The sequence below is a fragment of the Pinus tabuliformis genome, chromosome J, assembly GCF_031772625.1.
Source record: "Pinus tabuliformis cultivar Carrire ecotype Pingquan chromosome J, CPIR1, whole genome shotgun sequence".
In the NCBI taxonomy this organism is placed as follows: domain Eukaryota; kingdom Viridiplantae; phylum Streptophyta; class Pinopsida; order Pinales; family Pinaceae; genus Pinus; species Pinus tabuliformis.
In genome coordinates, this window is record NC_142295.1 from 86,193,625 (window position 1) to 86,221,331 (window position 27,707).

General features: G+C 38.8%; 1 protein-coding gene across 1 annotated transcript in view; it reads right to left on the reverse strand.

Moving 5' to 3' along the window:
• Positions 1 to 366: 366 nt before the first annotated feature.
• The window catches only part of LOC149225638 (NADH-ubiquinone oxidoreductase B18 subunit), a 43,791-nt gene continuing 16,450 nt past the window's right edge, over positions 367 to 27,707 (reverse strand). The window contains exon 2 of the mRNA XM_089377216.1: positions 367 to 647. The gene's annotated coding sequence lies outside the window, so the exon portion shown is untranslated. The remainder of the gene's footprint in view (positions 648 to 27,707) is intronic.

Here is a 27,707-nt window from a genome sequence, read left to right on the forward strand (position 1 = left end):
TATGTCAAAATTATTTTCTACAAAAAAAATGAGTGAATTCAGTTCCTTGAAAATCCAAGACTCGCAACATCATATATGCTGATAAAAGTTAAAGCACTTGACAGACACAAGCAATCCATAATGTATAGAATTACAGGTCTTAGCTACAGTAAAACTTGCCTGCAAAGCTCGTGGATACCCACTGGTTGATATACATAGATTTAGCCCTTCGATGCCCAATGTGGGTACAGGATCCAGTACAGCCCACATCATTATGGAATGAAAATTATCTAATTAATAGTTAGCATAAACACAGGCCCTATTAAATTCTTGAATTTCCTTAAGTAGGATAGATCATCTATAAAACACAATTGAGTGAAGAAGAGCTGAGCAGAAATCTTCTAACATTTCATACATTCGGGAAATATCAGAGAAGAAAAAACTGTTTCAGAGAACTTAGCAGAAAAGCGGTTTCAAAGATGGTCCCAAACATTATTTCAACTGCCATTTTATTCCCCCAGAAAATATAGTCTTTCAACTAAAAATTGGCTGTCTAACATCAAGTAAAGTTGCTGCCATTTTCACACATCAACTTGTAAAATAATCTCAGAAATCATAATATCTTGAAGCAGATACATGCTTAGAGATGGATCCCGAGCAACGAATATCTGCAAAGCAGAAGACATCCAAATAATCAGTTTCAAGTACTTTAAAACTATAAAAACCAATGCTAAAAAATTCAAGAGAACAATACCAGCAAAGATATAACTGACAGCTTTCATATCAAGAGGAATGAAGAATATCAGATATATTATGCATACAAAGGCAAGATGTAAGATGCCCGTGTGAATTTAAAAAAAAATCAGAATCTAGCAATAAAAATACCCATGAACATGAAAACTATTTTCTATTGATAATCCATTGTTTATTGTGACAGCGCAACTTGGAAGTAATTCAGTGGCATGACTTAATTGTGATGCACATTAATTAAACTTATGAAATAAATGCAGGTTACTGATCAAGGTCTATTGCCATCCCTTCTCTTAAAACAGTCAGCCATCCAAATCCCTTAACATATAACCTTTGGAGTCAATGTACATGTTACCCACCACCAGAGAGTGACACTATAGGAGAATTTTTCTCCTAGATTTGTCTTCAGCCGGCAGCCGGCAGCCCCTGACAGCCACCAGTGTAGCCAGTGTTGTGCCAGTTGATCTCCGCTCCTTGAGCCAGTCATATGTCCCCTCGCCCATATGTCAAGAGCGTATGTTTGAAGGTGGGTCATCCAATCCTAAAGGTATGTCGTTCACTATGTGATCGGGTGCTTATGCTTGTTTTTCTTTGGGCACACTTGGGTATGAATTATTGAGTAACTTGGAAGGAGGAAGGGTTTTGACTATAGTCTTGTTCCCTCACCTTAAATAGGGAATTATTCCTCAACCCTCATCCCGTGGGATCTCCCCTATTGGCTTATAGCTTCAGAATGGGCACTACTTGGGAAACCCTGATTTTTATAGTGCGGCCCCGTTTTCCTGTTCCACATTTTTCACTCCCCTCTGCACAATTGCATGCCCTATTTCATCATCTTCCCCCTCTAGGTCCACAAGGCTCTGGCACTCTCATCCCCTTGTCCACATGTCTGGGTCAAGCCTGGAACGTAGCCCCGAAGGTTGATGTAGTTAAAAAATAAAATAAAGGCATAGCATAGCCACATACAAAAGGAAATAATACCACAAAATGCAAAAGATGGTCGAGACAATAAAATTTAGCACATGGGCAAAAGCCAAACATGAGCTCTACCAAGGTCCCCCTTGAGTGCCCCCTGAATCATTAAGGAACCCATGTATGTCCAAACCCCTGGTGGGAGATAAACTGCCCCACCTTAAGGGGATAATCAAGGCTTGTATCATACACAACACGCTCTCATCCCCTGGAGCACCAAACAGTGTAATAAAAGAAAAATAAAAATAAAAAAGGCAAAAGGAAAATGAAATAGGGTGGAAAAGCAAAGGTCGGGGTAACTCATGTACCACAATTGCTCCCTCCTACACCTATACACCCAAATATGTGGACATCCCTCATCATTACCACTCATGAGTCCATGGCATTTGGCCTTGAGACCCTTGTGACCGAATCCACCTCATCATTATCCACATGACACCTACCACTTGAAGGATGTAACTTGGACATGTCTTTCCCTTTAGGGGCTAGGAACACATAACAGGGTTGCTTATTAGCCACTCCTACCTAGGGAGGTAGCACCATTACATGCTCAAAGCCCTAAATTTGGAAGGGAAGCCCATTATGAAGTCTCATTTGTGCCCTTGATTAACAAGCTTGATTCACTTAGATGCACTAATGAATTATTATACCTAAGGGTGAGGAGACGCATTGGATCTTATGCGTAATTGGCAGGTGGTTTCGTCATGAGCTTGGCAACTTAACTGGGGCCCAAGCCCACTAGAGTATCATATTGGCACTTGTAGGGGATGCACATTAAGAGCCTTGGGACTCTCTCTTGTGATATGGAATTATCTCATCTTATGGGCACCCTCCGCACCTTCACCAGATGATGCACTTGCACCAGCAGTGCCCCCAATCAGGTTAGGAGTACATACAGGGTTTGGCAGTTGATCTAACGCATAGAGGAGGTTTGTCTCATCCTTTAGACATAGGAGGGCAAGAACCATCTTTTGTGCCCTCATTTAGAGTAGTCTACAGCAGTGTTTTACAACCAGGCCGAGTCAACTCCGAAACGGCCGTTTCGAACCGAGCCATTACCAAAATCTTTGACCCGGCCAGCAACCCGGCTCGGTTGACCGAGTCATAGTTGACTCGGTCAACCCGGCCGGGTCCGTATTGACTCGGCCGAGTCAATGAAACGACGGCTGGGCAGCGTAAAACATGAAATTTATTCACTTTTTTTGTGATTTTTGGTAAAGTTAAAATCAGTTTATGGATTCCAAAGGGTAATGGTAAATTGTTAAGTGCTTTTGGGGTCCATTTCCCCCTCCCAAACCCTATTTAAGACAGCCAAATGCTCTCATTCACTCACAGCAGTCTTATGCATTTGAGTGAGAGTCTTCTTTGAGAATTAGTGAGCAGTTCTTGAGCTTGTTTTGGAGCAGCAGTGAGGAGTCTTGGAGGAGCATTGTAGCTGGAGTGAGGAGCTTCTTGGGCAGCCATTTGGAGCAGCATTGAGGAGCTGATTTTTGGAGCAAGCTTGAGGAGGCAGTTTGTGCCTGGAGGTATTTTTTTCCACCTCTACAAATCTGTTTTTGCTTAGTAAATTTTAGGTGCATATCAAGAAAGCTTAGAGAGTGTTTTTTGTCAAATAAATGAACATTGAATCAATTTTTTTATTTTTTTTTCATTTTCAGATTGTTTTCCTAGTCAAAAAATGGCACCTAGAGCAAAAGATCCTGCTTGGGCATATGTTGAAATGGTTGATAGTCAGATGTGTTGCAAGTTTTGCCATAGGAAAATTAAGGCAGGTCCTGGGGGGATTCATAGGCTGAAACAACACTTGGCAGGGATTAAAGGCCAAATTACCGCATGTCCCTCTGATGAAATTGAGGAGATTAGAAAGAATTTGTTGGCCAGCTTTGAAAAATTTAAAGAAGATAAGGCTAGGCAACAAGAGATACAGGCTGAGATTGGGAGGAAGAGGGAGATACAAAGAATGATGGCTACCAACCCCCACTATGATTTTGAGGGTTCTTCCTCTATCCCTCAAACTAAGGCATCCAACCCTTTCCGTTATGTTCCTCCCTCTTTTGGTTCTGTTCAAGATAAGGGAAAGGGTAGAATGAAGGGTGATGTGACTATCAAAAGTTATTTCACTCCCTCCTCTCCATCAGATGCACATGGTCCTGAAGTTAGTAAAGGTCAAATTCAGCCCACTTTAGATGACCATTGGAAGAAAGAATTGAGGGAGACTGCTTGTGACTACATTAGCTAGATGGTGGTATGATGCTGATATCCCCTTTAATGCTGCTCGTTCACCATATTATGAGCCTATGTTTGATGCCATACATGCTGCTGGAAAAGGCTTCAAAGGCCCTACTATGCAAGAGCTAAGGGGGTTTCGTTTGCAGAAAGAAATTCAATCCATTAATGAGTATTTGCAAGAGTTCAGGGACTCATGGGCAAGAACAGGGTGTACCATCATGTCAAATGGATGGACTGATCAAAGAAACCGTACCATCATAGACTTTCTTGTCTTCTGCCCACAGGGAACCATGTTTTTAAAATCAGTTGATGCATCTGATAAGGTAAAAGATGGCCACTTGTTGTTTCAGCTATTGGATGAGGTTATTGAGGAGGTGGGGGTGGCTAATGTTGTTCAAATCATCACAGACAATGCCTCTAACTATGTTCTTGCTGGTAAACTGTTAGAGGAAAAACACAAGACCATCTTTTGGACCCCATGCGCTGCACATTGCATAGACCTCATGCTTGAGGATATTGGAAAACTAGATTGGGTCAGAAACACTGTAGATAATGCCAAAAGCATAACAAAATTTATCTACAATCATATACTGGTTTTGAGTCTCATGAGGAAACACACTGGAGGCAAGGATATTATTAGGCCTGCCATCACTAGATTTGCTACACATTTTTTGACATTGCAATCTATGCTTTCCCAACATAGAAACTTGCAAAAGATGTTTTCCAGTGATGAATGGAATCAAACCAATCGGTCTAACAAACCAGAAGGCAGAGAATTGAAAAGGAAAGTCCATGATGAAACTTTTTGGAGAAAGGCAGCAGAGATTGTGAAGCTTGCTGAGCCACTAGTTAAGGTGTTGCGGTTGGTGGATGGGGAAAGGTTGGCTATGGGCTTCATTTATGAGGCTATGGATCAAGCAAAGGAGCAAATAAAGACAGCATACAAGGATAGAGTGGCAAAGTATGGGCCCATTTGGGCAATCATTGATGAAAGATGGAACAATCAACTCCATCGCCCTATACATGCAGCTGGGTATTTTTTGAACCCACGGTATCATTATAGAGCTAAGGAGTCAGGAGCTTTGAGGGGGGAGGTCAGAGATGGACTGGTTGATTGCATTGAACGCATGATCCCATCGGAGTCTGATCAGCTGCAGATACATCAACAGGTCACATCCTTCAGCAATGCAACAGGTACCTTTGGGAAGAACCTAGCAAAGATTGCAAGAGAAGCAGATGAGCCAGGTAAACAAAAATTTCAATTTTCAATTTCTTAATGGTTTTACAGTTTTACTTTTTTTATTAAAGACTAAAGTTTGTTAAATCATTTATAATTTGAAAGTTAGATATAATTTGTAATTTTGTTGAGCTTCAGCCTTCATCTAACTCATAATTCATTACACTCCTATGTTTTTTGCAGCACAATGGTGGGAGGCCTTTGGTGGCCAGTGCCCTCAATTGCAAAAGTTTGCAATTCGTATTTTGAGTCAAACTTGCAATGCGTCTGGGTGTGAGCGCAATTGGTCTGTCTTTGAGAGGATTCACACAAAGAAGAGAAACTGTTTGGAGCAAAAACGGTTGAATGATCTAGTTTTTGTCCAATACAACCTTCGGCTCAGACGGAACCAATTGCTGAACAAAAGCCCTGATTCAGATCCCATTGTGTTGGAAGACATTGATCCAACATCAGATTGGGTAGTGGAGAGTCGTGCACCAGAGTTTGATCCTGATGAGGATCTTGATGAACTTTAACTGGGTCTGGAACATCAACTTCAGCCTGTTCAGTTGAATGCAGATCCCGATCCACCAGCCTCAGTCTCACAGCCAGCAAGGACTCCGAGGAGTAGGACTCCAGTTGTAGGTGCTTCCTCTGCTCAGCCACGACAGAAGCGCAGCTGCATATCTACTCTATCTCAGCTTGCATCTGCTGCACAGCCTGCTAGTGGTACTGGCACCACTTCTACAGTTGCAGTTGGAGACGATGATGATGAGGAGGAGGCATGGGGCCCCTTGTCTGACTCTGATGATGATGATCCAGAGATTGGTCGAGATGATCTTGGCTCCTCTGGCAGTAGCTACTAGCCAGTAGTACTAGTATTGGAGTCTGGTCACCATCACAGTTTACTTTTGTTGTAGAGGCCATTTCTAGCCTCCTTGGTTATTTGTATTTTGTTTTGAGTCTTTGATCATGTATGACAGTTGACTATGTATTGCCAATTTGCCATTGGGTACCATTTTGATATAATGGATTGGTTCATGAGCCTACTTTGATCATATGTTGTCTTCCATCTATATTATAATGCTGTGTGTTTGGAAACATGAATGAAAATCTTTAAAATTATGTTTAAAATATTTAAAATTATGTTTTTTTATAAAAAAAAAAAAATATTTAATGTAATTTTTACAACGACCGAGTCATTGAAATCAAGCCGGCCAAGTCATTACCGAGTCGGAGTCGGAGTCGGAGTCGATCCTCGGCCGAGTCGGAGTCGGAGTCGAAGTTGTAAAACATTGGTCTACAGGCTTATTTTTAACCAGGAGACCCATGAGACCATTACTTGTGCCCTGGAGCCACTTTGGAGCACCACATGATCATTTACATGGACACTAAGGGGCCAGCCCTTTATCCATCATTCATGGAGCCCTCTCCTTCATTATGGCACCTTGAGGACTTAACTCGGCCTTCCAACAACCCTTCCACATCACGATTTCAACATTTCGGCTCACTTATGGATTCTCTCTTGTAGAACTTCGCACTTCTTCTTGGATGTCTATTGGAGATCTATTGATTCATTTCGATATATTTGGGAGTTGAAATATGTGTTCTATCTTGGAGCTACTTCTTGTTTTATGGTTGGTTACATCTCTTGTCATCTTGTAAGTGCTATATTTTGTTGAAGATCTATCTTGAATAATGTCTAATGTTTGGGATAATGGGATTGTTGTAATTAATTAATGCTTTTTGTGCCCTAATTTTATTGAATATCATTATAAAAGGTTATTTGATTGGCAATTACACATTTTACTCATTGTATGGCAAGTAGATAAATGTTCCTAGTGGTTTAGAATTGAATTTCTTCCATGAAAATCAATAGAGCTTGGATGGGTAATTGTTAAAGAATGGTTGCTAGGGCATCGCCTTTTAGCCTTCCTTGAAGACAATTTTGGCGAAATTTTAAATCATCATAGACTCCATAGCCCAAGGATTAGGCATTGATCCAAGTATAATTGGTGGTCACCATCTCCTCACCTTTCTTTTTCTCTCTCCAACAATTTTTAGCCCCTCCTAGATGACCAACTAGGGCTGCTTGCGAATTGCAATAGAGGAGGTGTCTAGCAAATGTTATTGGACAAGAAGGTGACTCCAAGTTTAAAGCAATTCCCACAGTCAGTTTGCTAGAAAACTCAAGCCCTAATTGCATCTTTGGAACCCCGTCTTCAATGTCTTGGGTTGGTGATCTTCTTGAGGGTCATTTGGACATAGAACTCAAAGGAATTGATCATTCTTGACCCTTTCCCTATCTTATCTTGACCTAGTGAGCACAATGGAGGAGTTCTTCCCACGATCACTCATAAACCCTAGGTCTCACATAGGCTTCTTTCTAGGTCTCTTTAGTGAAGCGAAATTCCTCTTTCAAGTGACAAATCACCTTGTAACGCTTCCAAAGAGGTCCTATATCACATTGGAAGTCTTGACCCTAGGCATCATCATCATCATTGAATATATTTATGCTAGGTCTAGACCTTCCTCCTAGGTCTTTCTTGGAAAGCCCTTAGCTTCTCTCAAAGCATTGAGCCCTAATCGAGTCTCTCCTTGAATGGGTCTTGGGAATCACTTCATACCTTATCATTAATCCCATCATTATTAGTGATTCCCTTCATACCGAGACCCATCTGTGAAAGTTTGTAAAGAGCAAGGGACACTTACTGAGGTGATAGTGGGTCTTTGTCCCATTGTTGTCATTTCGTCTAGCAGTAGTCCCATAGGTTCACCTCCTAGGACCCCTGCTAGATTGTGTGGCAACAATACACATAAATGTTAACCCAAGACACAAGCAGAAAAAACTTACGAATGTTATCAACGAACTATCGTTGAGGGACTAAATAGGAAAGCAAGAACTTAGATGCCTCTAATTTCCCTGCATTTGATTTTTTAATTTTTTTAGTTTACACTTTGAATGATCAGCAAAAAAATCATGTTTTTCTCCCACATTCCCTCCATATCAGAGTTTCTTAACTGGAATTATCCCAATTTTCATCCCCTCATTAATAACTCTGAAATAGTAATTTGGGAAGGAGTAAATATCTCATGTCCATCTCCTCACGTGGAAATATTTGATGTTATTTTACACGTGAAAAATTGTAGGTGTTATAAAACAACTTATTTTATGTCATAATCAATCTTGAAATCCATGGTAATTATGTGGTCTTTTTGCTGTAAATATTTCAATATTCAACATGACTAAGAAATGTTTTTAAATAACATTCAGATTCAAAAGTCTCCCCTTTGAACCTTAAATGTCATGTTCTACAAGCCTTTGCATTTGTTTCTTTTGAGTGTCCTTTTCTCGGTAATGTTGTTGGGATTCAATATTCAATAATCCCTTAAATCCTTTAGCAAACTGCCAACTCTGCTTAGAGGCAATATTCTTATTTTATCCTAAAACATAGAAAGAGTCATGATCTAGAAGAATGATGAGTGGACTGTTGATGCAGAACAAAGCCTCATCCACTTGCAGGTGCCACACATCCAAATTGTGTTAGTTTTCTAAAACCCAGCTAGCTAATCTGCGAATTTTTGCTATGTAAAGAGTTGAAACTAAACTTTAACCTTAATTCACAATTATGATGAGTTTCCTAACTATCATGCAGCGGAAATAAGGAACAATTGAAGACAAACATACAGGTGAACAATACACACAAATTTACCCAAGAAATCTTGGTGTTTTTATATTATTCAACTCAACAAATCTTCAAAAAGAGATTACAATCATGAGGGAAAAGCTTTCCTTTGCCTCTGCAAACCCTCTGCGCATTGATTTACGCCCTTCTCACAAACTCGGCCTCACTTCTGCGCCCCTATACGAACTCGTATGGCCTATACGGCCTCCTCTGCGCACTAATTTCAGCCTCTGAAGAAGTCTATGAACTGCTGCAAGTGATCTGAGGTTGATTCGACCTCTCTTCTCTCTCTAATTTGTTGATCTGAAACCCTAGCGTTGAGTTGAATACGCCTCTCATTCGTTGAGCTGAATACCAAGACCTTCTAGTGCATAATGACCAAGTTTTGCGCCCTTTTCCCTCTTAAAAGTCGACTTGGGCCCACCACTGCCAGGAATGGCTGAGATTAAATATCCTTGGACGACTAAGATCACTCTAGTTTTTTACTACAGGAAAATTTAAATTTTCTTAAGTCAAAAACAATAGAAAGTAATTTTTGCGCCTTCGCCCCACTTGTGGGTCCCTCTGCCAAATTTAGCACACCTGCTAAATCTAGCAAAACCCTTCCTCCTTTAACTTCATTTAACACCCGCTCTTAGAGAGGAGGGTGTTCTAAACTACACCCAGTTTGTCCCTGAAATAGACAAAGATCCCTCTAGTCAAATCCTTAGTCAATTTATCTTCTTTGTTGTAGGAAAGTACTGAAGTCTGATCTTGCCCCTCTAAGCACAGTCTCTGATATGATGGTACATGATCTACATGTGCTTGGAGCAGTCATGGAACATTTTATTGTCATAGAGCTTAATGCAGCTCTGATTATCACAATGTATGATTATAGGCTCCAACCTCTGACTAAAGAGTCCAGCAAGCAACTTCCTCAACCAGATGGCCTCACAAGTTGCAAAGTTGTCAGACATGTATTCAACCTCTGCTAAACTCAGTGCCACTGATCTCTGCTTCCTGTTGAACCAAGAAACAGTTGTTGACCCAACAATGAAGGAGCAACCTGAAGTACTCTTTCAATTTGTGTAACCCCCTGCCCAATTTGCATCTATGAAACCTTCCAACTTCACTCCATCAACATGTCTATACATCAACCCATAATCCACTATGCCTTTGACTGTGATGTGGCTTAAGGGGTTGGTTGAGCCTCCTGCATAGGAGCTACAAGCTCCTCCACATGTGTTGTAGCCTGCTCACGCTCTAAGGACTTCATAAAAGTCGTTTCCTCCTGAAACTTGACATCGCACCTAATAAATATATTCCTTTGTGTTGGCATGTACACCTTGTATGCCTTGGATGTCTAACTGTAGCCCACAAAAATCCATTTTTTGTTGTAGGCTCCAACTTCTTCCGGCTCTCAGAAGGCACATGACAGTAAACCATACTACCAAAAATCCAAAAGTGTGAGACATCTGACTCCTTGCCAATAAATGCCTCCTCTAGTGTAACTCGTCCAAGTGCCTTATGTGGACTCTTATTCTGCAGTGTTGCACGCCTCTGCCCAAAAAAATAATGGCATTCCTTGGTCATGCAATATGGCCTTGGCAGCTCCAACAATGCTCTTGTTTTTTCCCTCTAAGCAAAGACTTAGTCCAATACATGCCAGTGTGTTTTCACCTATGATAGGTGGGAGATTTTCTTCATTGATGGCTGGTATGTGGTCTCTATTCAACAAAAGTAATAGCCAGAACAACGTATGATATGTGGTTGACTTGTCCTAATACTTACAAGTGTCTGGAGTTGATTGATGTATGTGATACCCATGCTTGGCCATTTTGATTGTTTGTTGATGTTTTGGAGCCTAGGATGGGCTGATTCATTGTGTGATAGATTGATTTGTGATGGCAACTTTGCTCAGTTTCAATGGTTCTTGCAAAGGGAGAGAGCTTCTAACATTACTCGTCAGGTATAGTATTGGTTGAAAATCATGTACTCTTGCGGAGAGATTGATCATGGATCATTAGCTAGAATATGCTAAGCTATTGGTGATCTTGTGCATCTGTATTTGTGGTGGTGGAATCAGTGATTGATTCTAAGCTTATAGTTGTTGGGAGTAGTAATGAGTACTAGGGACAAGGTTGTTGGATTCTCTTAGCCCGAGGGAGTTGACCATAATGTTACTCTTGTTTAGAAATGCCCTAAAATAAAGGGAGTTGACCATGATGAGGTTGTTGCTTCAGTGGTTGGCAATGTTGAGATGTACAAAAGGGATTCTCATGTTCACATTTGATTATGACTATTTTCTTGTTGTTGCTTGTTTCCCTTGAATCTAATATTTCAAGTTTGATGAGTAGAGATGTATGCAGATTCCATCTTGTGCTTTGATGGATCCAATGTTGGACATTGGGTTCAACACGCCCTGTGTGTTTCGCGACATGGACAAACTACCTCTCGTGGATCCTAACTCTAGCAATTGTAGAAAAGATAATGCCTACGGGTTTGGGTTTAACAACAATCGTGATTCCAACAGCGCTAGGGGGGAGATTGTTGGACATTGGGTTTGGTGCTCACCGTGTGTTTCGCGACATGGACTAACCGCCTCTTGTAGATCCTAACTCTAGCAATTGTAGCTGAGATGTATGCCTACAGGTTTTGGTCCAACGGCAATCGTGATTCCAACATCGAATACATTTGTCTTGGTCTTGTATAAAGACATAATAATCATTGCAAGAGGTCATGAGCAACTCTTGATGTGGTGCTAGAGGACTTTGTCTCATAATGACAACTTTAGAGATGTCAGTGCTTTTGACAAGTTATTGTTGTTATATTCTTTGTTCTAGAGTGATTTCAAAGTTCAACGAGAAGCAATGATCCAAGATTATGTTTCTTTAGTTTCACAACCAGTCATCGTTCTTTTGGAGCCCCTAGTAGAAGTGAAGAGGGAGTAGTTTGGTTTGATGGAGTAAACCAAGTTATCTTGTGATATTTTACTTAAATGTTCACAATCAAAAAGTTGAGTTGCAAAGTGCTTGGTTGATTGCTTGGAGAGAGGCACACCTTTCCAACTAATGATTGCTTAGACGCTAAGGCGTGCATACCTATACTTATGGGTGTGACTCTTGTAGAGTAGGTATGGTGTTTGATCATGGTTCATGATGGAGTATTATTTCAACTTTTTAGAAACATAAGAGTTACATGTTGCAATTTCGAAGGGAGTTGATGGGTGTTAAAAAAAACACTTCTCTTGTAAGGAGGTAATGTTAATTGTTAAGGTTCCTCCAAAAGTGTTTTCACCTTGCTAGGATGCCATTGTGTTTTAAAGCCCCTTGGCAAAGCTTCAAGGACATGTGTATGGCTTGGTTTGGGTGGAGCCTTGACCTTAGTTAGAGTGTTGATATGGATTCTTACCTAGGAGATTGATACCCTCATCAACATCTTTACTAACAAATTGGGTGCACAAAATGCGGGAATTGGTTGCTTGATCAATGGAGCTACCTACTTAGGAGGAGTGTTTGGGACTTGGAGGAGGGCACATAGCCCTTTGAACTTGGGACCATGTGATATTTTGGAAGTCAGACACTTAAGGATGCTTAGGTCAATGGACCTGCACATATATGTTGAGGAAGAGCATTGGAGCTTAGCAGCCACATCAATACACACAAAAGTAGCCTTTGGCACATGAGAGGGCGTGTGGCACATGGAGGAGGAGTGTCTTACATGAAACCCTTGAATAATATTTTAATAGACAACCATGGAAGTGGGAGTGTTGGCCTAACACCTTGTTACATAGTGGACCCTCTTGAAGGAGGGAGGTTGAGCCCAAGATTGCGACTTGAAGAATGTTTCACTTTGACAATTGGATAAGCCCTAGTTTGACACATGCATCCTTGTATTGTACAATGCTCCATGTGGGCTTGCCTTGTTGCATATTTGTATGGACATGTCTCTTTATTTTATGTTAACCTCCCTCAACTACTTGTATACATAAGGCTAGAGAGAACTCTTGTATTCATTCATTATGATTCTACTCTTCTTTGTACATACCTTGGAGACATTAAGGTTCATGAGAAAAATCTAGAAGTCAGATGTTAGGATTCATGAGGAAACCTCGAGAGAATAGCTTAGGTGACTCTAGAGTTTGCTCTTATTGTGACTAGGGCTTGTTCTATACATGTAAGACCCATATCCATAAGTATTAGATCGTATTGATCCATAAGTGTCATTAACAACAACATGAAGCAAATAAGAACTTGTTTTTCCAAGGTGAGTTCTAGTTGCTAGACCATCACTAGCATATCGACCAGCTTAACAAACAAGATATCCCTATATATGTTGTCAATATCAATATGGTGGTAATCATGGCTATGTTGTTGAATCAATTACATAACCAATTGAATCAACAAGATCAATTGGACCTGCTACAAGTGGATTAGCGAAAAACATGAAGATAACGGTTCTTATGGCACTTGTTGTAGCACTAGGGTTTCTACCCTAATAGAAGACATGGAGAGTGGAGCTAACAAATTGCATGGTTTTGAAAACTTTTTCTTTTGGGATGTAAGGCTAGGGAAAGATAAGGAGTTCATGTATTATTGAAGATCCAGAGACTTTGTACTTATGATGATGCATTAAGTGGAGGCCTCAAACCCTAAGATGGACATATAGAATTGGAAGTTAGCACTAGAGTTGTCTTGCCATGTACTTGTGTGATGCAACATGGCTAAGGTTTGAAAACCCTTGCAAAGAAATTGTGCTAGTGTGTAGAGCTTGTCTAATACAACCTTTTTGTTGAAGCCAAGAACTTGCCATTTTGATGCTTGCTTGTTGGCGAACTTTGGTAGTGGCTAGGGTTTCCATGGTTTCCATATGTGAATTTTAGGCAACAATGGTATGTTCTATGCTTTAGAGCAATTTTACTTCTTATTAGCCCAATATCAATATCCAGTTTAGCAATCACATCAACATGATAGTAAAACATAGATAGAACACGAACATAAACAGCAGAAGAAAAGCCAAGACAAGAGGACACAATATGTGGCACCAGCCAGTGAAACAGGAATCGCCGATTCTGGTGATTAATCGCGAGTATGACTCGGCTCCGCGGCAAAAAGGCTCGACTTGAAACTCCGCGAGTCAACTCCCGTTGACCGAGTTTGACTCGTGGTCAACGCGAGTTTGACTCGCGATTCTGCCAATTTACGCGACTCTGCGTTTTTTTGGCGAGTCCCGCCAATTTTGCGTCGGGTTTTGGGTTCCGGTTTGTGACTGACGCGTTTATAACGTGCGTCGTGAACGGTTTAACGGTGATACTGATGCGCTGTTTCATTGGTTTCTCGGTGATACTGATAGCGCTGAGGCAGAGTGATACTGATAGCGCTGTTTCATTGGTTTCTCGGTGATACTGATAGCGCTGAGGCAGTGAGCGTGCGTAACTGGTGAAGGCTGTGAAGCATTTCTGCGGCAAGGATATTCTGGTAGCAGTGAACTGTGATTCATAGTCCCGACTCCCGAGTCCGCAGTCTTCAGTCGACAGACTCGACACCGCAGAGCCACAGAGCAGCTGCCAGCATTCGAAGCCGCAGAGCCTGCATGAGCCTTCAGCGGCCAGCCTTGACGTAACAAAGAGGTAGCAGTTAGCAACTTAGCACTTATCTTTTGTTCAGCGAGCTTCAAAGGACTGTTTCGGGTTTCCTATATCAAGCCTTTTATTGCCATTGTGATTGGTTACGCCTCCTGTCATCAACCGCGTCTTACTCGTCAAAAACAAAAATAGAAAACAGATCTGCCTCAATAATTCATTTATTTAATAACGTCTGGACTCTGAATGCGAAGTACACAAAACACAACACAGGAAACAAATCTTTCATGGCAATACCCAGGTCCCAAACTAATACTAACATCCATTTAGCTCAGATGTTAACATAATGAGTTATTGTTCCATCAAGAAACTCTGGACCTGTGCACCTTCCGAAACACTACGAAGCTTATAATTCATAGGTCTACATAAAATGCAAAATATGTATAAATAGAAATCTCCAGATAACATTATATAACCGCACCAGGCAATCTGATGTACAGGTCGAGTTCTCCTAAAGAAGGGAATGCTCAAGCACAACATATGGAATACATCATCACTTTTCCATTCATCGCTAGTTACAGATGATTTTATAATATCTAGAGTCAATAGGTTCCCAGGGGAACGTACTGGACCAGCTAGATCAAGAGATGAAAAATGAAATCTGCAGAGACCAAGACTGTGAGTCTCGGTTTCTTTCTTATCCACTGATCCATAAGGTAGCTTACCCCACACACTAGTTATATGGGTACTGGGTACTGGAAGAAACTCGTGTAGACAAAAATAATGTGTCGTTGTGACTCTGATTGGTTACATTGGTATGATTAATGATATCATTTGAGATTCTGACTGCTAGAGCCTAGTATGGAACCAAGACAACCAATGCTATTGGGGTGGTGAAGAAGTGGAGGTGGTCCTCCAAGTTTACACTAATATAGGGTTGGAAATGGTATATCTATCCCAAATTCCAATGCCTCCTAATGCCCCTAGTAGAAGGGAGTGCCATTAAAAATAAGAAAATAAAAGTGATTGACTAATTGGAACTTGGAAGTTGGTCCAAGAAGCACATGTGGATGCAGCTGGAGGATTAGGTACCTGAGCTGAAGGGTATCCTTTAAGACTTGCACCAGACTTTAAAAACCCTCACTGCCAAGATAGATCATCATCAATCTTTTAAAGCCCACGACCAGACAAGAAAAAATATTTATTTCAGGCCCTTTGTTATTAAATTTCAGATGTGATAATCCTTAGAATAATAGTTTCAGATCTGGGGTGTTAGGCCCTTTTGAAAGCTTATGAGTCATGACCAACCTCAGAGCTCTGTTGTGCTCCATTGAATAAAACCAGGGTTCTGTTGCCTGCATGTTTTCTGGTTTTATTGAAATTTGAAAGGCAACATTTCTATATGTATTATGTTCACTGACATCTGTCTTGACTCTTCATTTAATTTTTTTAATTTCTATCATATTTTAAATTTTTGGATAATTTTTAAATTTGATTTTTTGTTGTCTTTCACAGGAGCCACAAATTAAATAGAAGCCAGACTCCAAATCTTAACAGAAGCCACAAATTAAACACAAGTTCAAAGCAACAACAATGCCGAGAGAGCGGGACTTTGCTTGGGCTTATTGTGACAAGATTCCCGGAAAATCCTTGCTCCTTTGTAAATTTTGCAAAAAGGAATGCAGTGGAGGCATTTATAGATTCAAGTTCCACCTTGCAAAAATACCTGGCCATGATATAGGTATTTGCGGCAGCGTTGACGACAATGTCCAATACCAAGCAGCCTTGGCCCTTGATATGTTAGAGCAGCATAATGCCAAGAAAGCAAAGAAAAATGTTGAAATAGGAAATGTTGGAGTTGATACTTTTTCTGCCACTAGCCCCATGTCACCTCAATCTGTTGAATCCTCAATGCCGTTCCCAAGTTTTCCACACATGCCTCCAAGGCCAAGTCAAACTCAAAGCCATGCCAGTCCTTCAACTCCTTCCTTCAACACTGGAGGTGGAAACATAAACACCTTTTTTGCTCCCCGCACAAAACCCGGTTCCCAACCTACCTTGGATGGCACTGGTTGGAAAAAAAATATCCATAGTCAGGCAAGGAAGGCCATTGCTAACTTTTGGTACTATTCTGACATACCTTTCCACTGTGCCAAAAGTCCTTATTGGCAAGCTATGATTGATGCAATTGTTGCTGCAGGTTCAGGGTTCAAAGCCCCTACATCAGAGAGCCTTAGGACAGATATGTTGTTAGAGAGTGTTGAAGATGTCATGCTTGTGCTAGCTGAGTTTCGTTCATCATGGGTAGAAACAGGGTGCACCATCATGAGTGATGGATGGACAGATCAAAGGAATAGAACTTTAATAAATTTCCTTGTATCTTGTCCCGCAGGCACAATGTTTCTCAAGTCAGTGGATGCTTCAGATAAGGTTAAGACTGCCCAACTTATCTGTGAAATGATGGAGGAAGTCGTTCAAGAAGTGGGAGAAGAAAATGTTGTACAAATTGTCACCGATAATGCAGCGAATTATATGGCTGCTGGTAGACTTTTTGAGATGAGGCACCCCACTATTTTTTGGACCTCTTGTGCTGCCCATTGCATAGATTTAATGCTTGAGGACATTGGTAAGCTTCATTGGATACATGAGGTTGTGGAGAAGGCAAAATCCATAACCAAATACCTATACAACCACACTATTGTCCTAAACACTATGAGAATATATACTGAAGGTAAAGAAATTGTTCGACCTGCAGTGACTAGATTTGCAACAAATTTCATATCTTTGCAATCTGTGGTTGAGCAAAAGATAAATCTGAAGAGGATGTTCTTGGGACCTTAGTGGATGGGATCTAAACATTCCAAATACCTATACAACCACACTATTGTCCTAAACACTATGAGAATATACACTGAAGGTAAAGAAATTGTTCGACCTGCAGTGACTAGATTTGCAACAAATTTCATATCTTTGCAATCTGTGGTTGAGCAAAAGATAAATCTGAAGAGGATGTTCTTGGGACCTGAGTGGATGGGATCTAAACATTCCAAGACCCCTGAAGGCATCGAAATTGCTGCACTTGTGTTTAATGATGGCTTCTGGAAAGATGCTGAAGAGATTATTGTTGTGACGGAGTCCCTTGTTAGAGTTCTCAGGTACTTTTAGTCTTTTAACTTTTTCATTTTTTAAATTTCATTTCAAGCTTCTTTTTATTTACAATGTTTCATATTTCTTTAAATTTGAATGCTTGAACTTTCAGGATGGTTGATGGTGACAAACCCGCTATGGGTTACATTTATGAGGCGATGGATCTCGCAAAGGAGGCCATCAAAAGAAGATATGGGGATGATGAGACAAAGTATATGCCTCTTTGGGACATTATAGATGCACGTTGGGATAGGCAATTGCATTCCCCCTTACATGCTGCTGGGTACTTCTTAAACCCACAATATTTTTATGATAAGAGCAAATTTAATGAGGATGGGGAGGTTGGCAGAGGACTTATGACATGCTTGGAAAGGTGCTTCCCTGATCCAGAACAACAAAGTCGTGTCTTTTCCCAACTACAAGATTGTAGGGCACCATCTAAATTGTTTGCCTATACCAGTGCTATAAGACAAAGGTCAAAGATGTTGCCAGGTACCCAGCTTGAAGGCTTCATCAATTCATTAAATTTGTTTAAACTTTATTTTGTATGTTAAATGTTTTATTAAATTTTCTTTTCTTTTTAAGTTTTTACTATTTACTAATTTGGTACTTCTAGTCTTCTACTCACAAACCCTTACCACTTGCTAGGTCTTTGGTGGCAAAACTTTGGTAGTGATACGCCAGATTTGAAGAGATTTGCCATTCGAATCTTAAACCAAGCATGCAGTGCTTCAGGTTGTGAACGCAACTGGAGCATGTTTGAGAAAATACATTCTAAGAAGCGCAACCGATTGACACAAAAACGCTTGAATGACCTTGTATTTGTCCATTACAATCTACGACTTCGCAACAAACAAATACAAGGTGAGATTCGAGAGCTTGAATTTGAAGGTTTCATAATCTAGTTCGTACTTTAAAAGTTTAAAGTTCAAACTTCAAAGTGAAATTTTAATTCACATTTCAATGTCTCATGATAATGACAGGTATGGATCATTCACCAATCGACCTTGAAGAGTTAGATTTGCAAGCTACAAATGCGGCAGAATGGGTTCAATTAGATGAGCCGCCTCTTTTCAGCTTTCATGACTTGGAGAACTTTGAGAGTCAAGCAAGCGAAGGAGTGGAAGGAATCGCTTCTAGTTCTCACTCTTAAGAGCCTTAGACTCTTAGTTGCTGATTTTTTTCTGATTAGTATGCAGTTTTTAACTTTTTTGTAAACTTTTAGAAGCATATGCTTCTAAGGACTCAAGACTCAGTGCTTTGGATCATGTGTGGACTCATAACATATATGAGATACTTATTTATTCATGATATTTTGGACATCTATTGATATTATGCATTGTTTGGACATACCTTTACCCAATATTAATGAAAAATGGTTTTTTTAATTCAATATATGTGTATATTTTTATTTAATGAATTTGCCGATTTTTTCCCGATTTTTTCCCGATCCAATTAAAACTCTTCGCTCTTTTGCCTCGCCAATTTTTTGCCGATTCCGAGTCTGGTAACATTGGCACCAGCCAAGGACAAACCCCAATGTGGGGAAACCCTTGATCAATTTTTCTTTTATTCTTCAATAGTTCATCAAAGAGAGATAGTACAATTTACAAATCTGATATTTTGTAACAGCAGTAAACGAGCCCTAAACAGAAAAGTCAACATTGGTCAACAACGCAGATTTGAGCCTCAACAAAATGGTCAACTTCAATCAACTTCGACCTCCAAACAGCAAGATGAATCAGCGCTCAAAACAACCCAAAACAGTCCAGTCAAACCTGGTCAAACAGCCAACCCTGCAGTCAGCCCTAGCTGCAGTGAACGCTGGACAAAGTCAACGTTTGACCTAGATTTATGTGCCCAATAATGTGGCCTGCCCAAACAGAAGTATCTCACCCAAAAACGCAGTCAAACAGGTCAACGCTGGTCAACAGAATTTCGTCATCCTTTCCTTCACAGGTGTGAGAGAGAAAGCTGCCCAGAAAATGCGTAACCAACCAAATGAGGAGAGAGAGAGATGTGTGAGGATGAATGCGTCCAAATGAGGCTGAGTCATCATGTATTTATAGCAAACGTTGAGGATGAATAGACATGACTGTTGGGCTTCTGAGCCTACATAAGTTTGCTGGCTGACCTTGACAATTTGTCCATAATCAAAATAAATTCATAACTTCATTTGTACATGTTGGAATCGTATGATCTTTAGATCAATCCTACACCTCTCGGAGAGAGGAATCCAAGAAAAATATCAGCTGTCATAAATAAGATGACCTATGTGGAGTTTGGCCCTAGTTGCCAATTTTAACACCCTAACTAGGATTTTGGAGAACTTGAAAGAATGTACCAGTTAGGTGATTATATGTATATATATGAAATTTCCAGCTTTCCAAAATTGTCACACATAAAAATTTGATTTTCAGCATTCATTATCTTCCTGAATTGGTAATTTTCAGCAAATATTTTGTCATGCTGATTTAATATAAGTGAAGTTTGAAATTGTTAAGTGATTTGACACTAATACAGAGGATAATAGGTCAGTTTTAGTGCTGTAAATCTGCATCAATTGTAGTGATTATATATCACATTTTATGTTTGGGCATTGTGGGCTGAAACTTGTTGACATATGTTTGGTATCCTTACTCTTGAATTGCCTCATACATTGGGAGTTGAAGTGAATTGAAATATTGTCCGTTGTTTGCTGCTGTAATTCACATTTCAGATCAGCCCTAACACTGCATATTCATAGAGTTTGGATCTGGGAAACCTCCAATGTGAGGTGAAATTTCAGAATTGCATTAAATGTGACGATTCTGAAATTTCTGCAATTACATGGGCACTCTTGTTGCTGCACTTCCTTGCCATGAGTTACTAGTTTTATATCTTCTTGTTGACACTCTTAGAGCTGAAATCTTCATTGTTTGTGCCAAAGTCTTCATCCTCAATATTGTCTTAAGGGAACTCAATGTCTCCTAGCTTGGAGCTCCCACTTGTACTGCAGGATCTCCATCCTCCTACATCTTCCTATTTTCTTGTACATTCTCCATTCGGTCTTCCATGACTTATTTCTAACCTCAAGAGCCTTTTCTTGCTCTCCTTGAGTCATATATTTGGACTTGTTAACAATACACTTCAACCTGATAAATTTTGTTGCAGAGGGGTTCTTTTATTGGAAGGATTTGCAAAAAATGATTAGTTCATCTAGGCATCTAAGTATGATATATAATAGAAGCAGAATTTTATTTATTTTGAGTGTGTATTTGTTTTTACAAAGCTATTTTCAAAAGGTTTATAGGAAATTCTTGGATCAGTCCCTAGTTACAGGGTCAATATGTGTTCTCTTGGGCAAAAGAATGTATGTAGGATTGCATTGTAACAAAGTTCAGATTATGCAAGAGCATTTTTTCAATTTTTTGAAGACGAAATTTTGAATCAAGGAGACTTTTGCCGCATCGAGCCAAGAAGCGTGAGTCGTCAAGAAATTAAGTATGCCATGAGGTTTGTTTTTCCAAAGGGGGTTTGCCAAGCATAGCATCACAAAGGGCACCAAAGCTCACCAGCATTTGCCTCCAATAATTTTTGAATTTATTTATTTTCTTCAGTGTGCAACTTCTGAAATGTGTTTTAACAATTTCCAATACAAGCTCTTTCAATTTTATTTATTTCGTTTTTGAAATGGGTTCAAGTGATATTTTTGGTAGTGATCCATGATATTTGTATTCATAATTGTTAGCTTTAGAACCCTTAAGCCATGGGTTCTAAACCCTTTGAATTTTTATTTGTATAACCTTTGGTGGTGAGCCAACCTACTTTGGTCATTGTATTCTTTGACTCATTGGAAGTTAGGATATAATGGCAAAACAAACTCAACATGCACATGCGGTGGTCCAAGACTCTCCTTTCCCGTGATACTTATAGAGTTTATTCTCTACTTATATGTGTTTATTCCAATGTTGTGAAAAGCGCGAGCGGGATTAAATCGGCGCGGGGAACAAATCGGAAAAAATCGTTTGGTACAAAAATATTCATTTTTTTTCAATTTTTTTAATATCTAAACCATCTACAACATAAAATAAATACATTGACACATAAATATGATTAAAAAACTAATATATAAGATGTTTAATATCATTTCTAGTGCTAAAATCACACATAACATTGAATCATGTCCTGAATAATAAGTCCTGACCCCTGAGTCCCAACTCAGCCTCAAAATATCAACAAAAAATATGATAATGTATCTCATCATGTCATAATGTCATATACAATAAAATGAGGTCTAATCCTATTGATTTCCTCTGCCCCTCTTGCGAGAAAATGCCACAGCTTTCCCTTTCCCTCTAGATGTAGATGCTGGTGCTTGTGCTGGTGGAGATGGCAGTGGAGTCTGATGTGCTCTAGAAGCTGAAGAACTAGAAGTAGGAGCTATAGGAGGTAGACCACGTCCTCTATTGGTGGCAGGAGTAGCCCGAGCAGGTGGTGTCACCTGGAAACATTACAATCTCCCAATCCTGAAATCCTGAAAAACTGATAAGTCTGCTGGATTTTAAATGAAATCTAAAATTCTACTTTCTCCATATGAAATCCAATGACGCTGGAACTACTCTCAAACATCCTGAGTCATTTCATGGTAATGTTAAAAATTTAAGTAAAAGGATGAAAATGAAGATTAAGGAGAACGTCACTTTTACTTTAAGAATTTAACATTACCATGAATAGCATATCCATACTAGGGCCTAGACTTGATCATTAAGCTGCCCCACTGAAAAATTATTTGTTTCTTTCAAAAAAAATTGCATGAAAAAACCCAAATGACCAAATGAAAAACCAAAAAAAAAAATATAAAATCGTGTTGTCCCTGCAACCCCGTGCTTTTTTTGGAAAATCGCGCTTTTTTCGAAAAAATCGGCAAAAAAATAGCCGATTTTTTCGTATAAAAAGCGCGATTAAATTGGCGCGGGGAAAAAAGCGCGATTTAATCGCGCTTTTCACAACACTAATTTATTCTCTACTTATATTGTGACTCAAGATGTGGATTGACATTATAATCAAAGACTCACTCACTTTCTCAACTCGTGCCTTTACAAGAGGCTCGCTTATCCACCTTATCCCATGGTAGAATTAGTGTATATTTTGATTTGGGTAAACTACAATATCTTGTAGTTGCCATAAAATGATTGCCATTATGTTGCAAGGGGTGCCTTTACAAGAGGCTCACTTATCCCCCTTATCCCATGGTAGAATTAGTGTATATTTTGATTTGGGTAAACTACAATATCTTGTAGTTGTCATAAAATGATTGCCATTATGTTGCAAGGGGACTCTTTTATTGGACGGATTTGCAAAAGTAGATTCGTTCATCTAGGCATCCGAGTATTATATGTAATAGAAGTAGAATTTTATTTATTTTGTGCGCTTTTATGAAGCTATCTTCCAAAGGGTTTATTGCAAAATTCTTAGATAAGTCCCTAGTTAAAGAGTCAATATGTGTTCTCTTGGGAAAAAGAATGTATTCAAGGATGCGTTGTAATGAAGTTCAAATTACGTAAGAGCATTTCTTAAATTTTTTGAGAGAGTATTTTGAGTACCAAATCATTGCCATTTGCCCACTACACAAGCTTTCCTAACATTTATCCCCTACTTCCGTCGACAGGAATATTGAATCAGGGAGATTTTTGCCACATCGAGTCAATAAGCGTGAGTCATTAAGAAATTACCTATGCCATAAGGTTTACTTTTCCAAAGGGGGATTACCAAGCATAGCATCCCAAAGGGCACTAAATCTCACCATGCTCACCAACGTTTGCCTTCAATATTCTATGAATTATATCATTTTCTTCAATACGCAACTTCCAAAATGCATTTTCACTGCCAATGCAGGATCTTTCATTTTATCTATTTCGTTTTTGAAATGGATTCAAGTACTTTTGGTAGTGCTCTGTGATGTTTGTATTCATAAATGCTAGTTTTAGAACCCCTTGGCCATGGGTTCTAAGCACTTCGAATTTTTATTTGTATAACCTTTGGTGGTCGGCGAACCTACCTGTGTTATTGTATTCTTTGACTCATTGGAAGCTAGGGATATGACAACAAAAAAATACCAACATGCACATGAGGTATTTTAAGACTCCCTTATCCATTATACTTATATTATTTAATCTCTACTTATATTGTGACTTGAGATGTGAATTGATTTATATACATAGCTATGTTGTATGTATGTTGGGCCTGAGCCCGTTTCTGGGCAAAAACAATACACAAACGCATTTGGTACGGCCTGGAAACGTGTTTCAAGTCGTACTACCACATTTCACCTAGGGGAAACATGGCCCAGTACGGCCTGAAACGCGTTTCCAGGTTGTACAGCCATGTTTCTACGATAGAGTAACTTTTTCTCAGTTTTTTTTTCATTTTTTTTTCACTCCCTGCCAATTCAGGAGTCATAGAGGGAGCTATTGAAGATTGGAAACAAAATTTTTGGTGTGTGGCAGCCTAATGTTGAAAGCCTATGGCCCTAGTGTTGATACGCAGTTCATGGTAATGTTAAATTCTAACATTCTTTCATCCTTTTACTTAAATTTTTAACATTACCATGAAATAACTCGAGATGTTTGAGAGTGGTTTTGCCCTCATTAGATTTCATATGGAGAAAGTAGAATTTTAGATCTCACTCAAAATCCAACAGACTTATCATTTTTTTCAAGATTTCAAGATTGGGGGGATTGCAATGTTTCCATTGGATTTTGTCGTATACTAAGGTATGGAACTTGTATTTAACCAAGAGAACCAAGCCCTCTATGTAGGGGAAACTCCCAATAATCAAGAGCACCTAGGGTACTAGGGTCTGGAACTTGTATTTAATCAAGAGCACTACAATCATTCGACTATGCAGGAGGAGACTCCCAATCAAGCACAAGACAAGAAATTAGAAATTTCTCGTGGTTGATTTTGGATATTACTATTTTCATTATGTGATCATTCATAAGTAAATGTGATGTAAATTTAGAGACTTATAATTTATGCATTAATATTGGACAATTTAATCATAATGTAATAAATTATAATGTATCATGTATGCTCTATGGTTGTACATGAACCCGTTTTGGAACCCCGTGCCTGTTTTGGAAAATCTTGCCCGTTTTGGAAACTCGTGCCCGTTTCCCCGTATCATGCAACTTAGATAAATAGAGACTCGCTCGCTCTCCCAACTCGTGCCTTCCCAAGAGGCTTGCTTACCTACCTTATCCCATGGTAGAATTGGTGTTTATATTTTGATTCAAGTAACTACAATATCTTGTAGTTGTCATAGATATTGTAGTTGTCATAAAAAATGATTGCCATTACATGCTTGTCCCTACTTTACTTTATTTCATGGATTTATTTGCATTTGCAGCGAGGTGTTAGTCTTTCATTGTTACAAGAGAATACTTGCAGATAATCTTTACTATCATTGAATAAAAATATAAATTGATGGTTTATAATATCACTTGGACAATGTGCTATATAGCATTTAACTAGTCACGAGTGAGAGGGTACGGTATGCACCCTTTACTAACTAATTATTTATCATTTATTGTTTTATTTATATCATTAATTAATTAATTAGTATTTTATATGTAACAATGCCGCCCCCTTTAGAATTGCTTTGTCCTCAAAGCAAGGGTAATGAGGGGTATTGTTGGCAAAAATTCTTTGTTTTCCATGATGCATTTTCATCTAGAAGGTTTTTCCATTAGATAAGGTATGCTTTGATGGTTTTGGAAGATAACACATTTTTCTCAATTGCAACAATTCCTTCTGGCTTCAAAATAATTCTTCCTTCATCATCAAAGTCGGGAATCTTTGTTTGAATAGGTTGAGTTTGTCCCAACACGTTGAGGCAAGACACATGGAAGACATTATAGATGTGACAGTTGTCCGATACCTTTAATCCATAGGCTATTTTGCTATTTTTTTGTTCATTTGAAAAGGCCTATAGAATTTTGGAGACAATTTCGTTTTTCCTTGTTGTTTAAGTGATAACTGCTTGTAAGGTTGGAGTCTTACAAACACTGAACCTTCTTTCTGATCTATATGTTGGTCTGCTTGTTGTTTCATTCTATTATGAGTTGCAGCTAAATTTTTATTTTAATATTTTGATGATCTTTTGCTCTTTATCAAGTTGATTTTTCATTGCTTGGACCTTAGTCTTAATTAGTGCAAATTCCTTCCATTTTAGTGGTCATAACCATAAAAGGATTGGAAGGGAGTCATTTTGGCAAGATGTGTGGTAAGTAGAATTATACCACCATTCAGCTAAATGCAACCAATGGGACCATTTGTTCTACTTATCTATCACAAAACAACGGAGGTAAGTTTCCAAGCATTTATTTACAATTTATGTTTGTCCATCTATTTGCAAATGGTATGTTGAACTCATATTAAGAGAAATTCTGATTTGTTTGCAAAATTCTCTCCAAAAGTTCCCTTTAAATTTTGGATCCCTATCGCTCACAATGACCTTCAAAAAACCATGCAATTCAACAGAATACGTTAACAAATTTTCTTGTTGAATCTGTTTTTCTCATAGTTACACGGGTACTGCTCCCAGGGATTGGAGAGCACGTACCATAAGCTCCCCTGCTCCTGGGAGCTTGGGAGCTGGTTGGAAACGCTCCAAAACCGTCAGGAGCTTCAACGGGTACTTTGGAGCTTTTCGGGAGCTTCACTGCAACAAATTTTTGACATTTTGGGAGCTTCAATGCAATGAATAATTGCAAACTTAGGTGTATTTGACGTTGCAACTCATGGAACTATGCGAAGGGAAGGGTATGTTGTTGGTTTAGATCTGGATATGGGTCTAGAACTAAGAGAAACAACCCATTTATGGAATGCCATTCTATCCAAATGAAGATGAGGAGCATGGCCTATCCTGATCTTTGTCATTGCAAAGCTATTCATTCTCCTCATATACACGGATGGTGGATGGATATAAAAGCATTTAGACAGATTGTTGGCCACTAGAAAAACAATCATTATCGCCCGCACTGAATGGACAAAAGATAGAATACTAAAGAAAAAAAATAGTTGAAATTATGAAATATAAATTAAAAAACATTTTTTAATTCAATTTTCATATTTATTTAAGTATAAAATATATATTAACTCGGAAATTTAGAATTTTATTAAACAAACTCTCTTCAAAATAGCATTGGTTTTAAACTCTAGTGTTTTATTTTTTTTAATTATTATTAATAGATATTTTATTTTTTCTTATCTCTATTATATATATATGTGTGTGTGTGTGTGTGTGTGTGAGGTTACATCAAGGGTGAGGAATTGACCCAGTGACTTAACATATAACGTTGCATTAAATCACTTAATAATCGAGTAATAACAACCTTTTTCCGATTTGGGAGTTCTGCATGTTTCTTTGCTCGAAAGGAATTTGATTGGCAAATTGTTGATAGATTAATATTTTGATTTTTTGGCGGTGTTTCAAAATTCAATCTTTTACATATTTCTTTGCAAGATAGAATTTCATTGGCAAGTTTTGGATGGAAATAAATTAATTATTTTATTTTTATTTTTAATATATATTAAATTTTAATATATTATATTATTGTCACTCCCAACTTGGCATTTCCTGTAAATTTGGGCAAAACTTCTAGCCATGCCGGATACTCGTTCCCGCATATCCAAAGTACCCGCGTACCGGAAACTTATGCAACATAGGTTTTTTTGATTGCCATAAAATGAGCATATTTAGTTAATCTATCAACCACAACAAAAATCTTATTTTTTCTGTCAAACATGGGTAATCCTTCGATGAAGTCCATCGAAATCTCTTCACATTTTTGGTTAGGAATATGTAAGGGGTGAAGTAATACCAGTGTCAAGATATTCTCATTTTTATTTCTTTGACATATGTCACATTCAACAACAAACTTTTGAATATCTTTACTCGTCTCTTTCCAATAAAAAGATTGTTGTGCATTATAGTATGTTTTCAAAATCCAACATTAAAAATTGTTAGGGAACTATGTGACTCCTTCAAGGCTGAAGATGGAATTATATAAATTCTATTCTTGTGCCATAAAATGTCATTTTTCCATTCAAATTTTGGATTTTGATCCAAAGTGTTGATTATGGAATAAGTATTCAAGATCCTTGACATATTCAATCTGAATTT